The sequence below is a fragment of the Penaeus monodon genome, chromosome 30 (genome assembly GCF_015228065.2).
Source record: "Penaeus monodon isolate SGIC_2016 chromosome 30, NSTDA_Pmon_1, whole genome shotgun sequence".
In the NCBI taxonomy this organism is placed as follows: Eukaryota; Metazoa; Arthropoda; class Malacostraca; order Decapoda; family Penaeidae; genus Penaeus; species Penaeus monodon.
In genome coordinates this window covers 15,905,776-15,905,997 of record NC_051415.1, presented here as the reverse complement: position 1 = coordinate 15,905,997, position 222 = coordinate 15,905,776, and positions in this window count along the sequence as shown.

The window sequence follows — 222 nt, the reverse complement described above, 5'->3', positions numbered from 1 at the left end:
ACAGAGTGATAAAGGTTACCCGGAGATAAACGTATTTTGCGAGGTCACCCATCCGCGATACCCCGGCTATTGGGCCAGATAACCCCTGGCTGCAATGGACCCAAAAGCCCTACGCTGTAAACCCCAACACAATCGGCTCCCCATTACCTAGTATCCACCACACTCCACCCCACACACGCCTCCACATTCTCCATCCACGCAAACTGAACCCCATATAAGCGG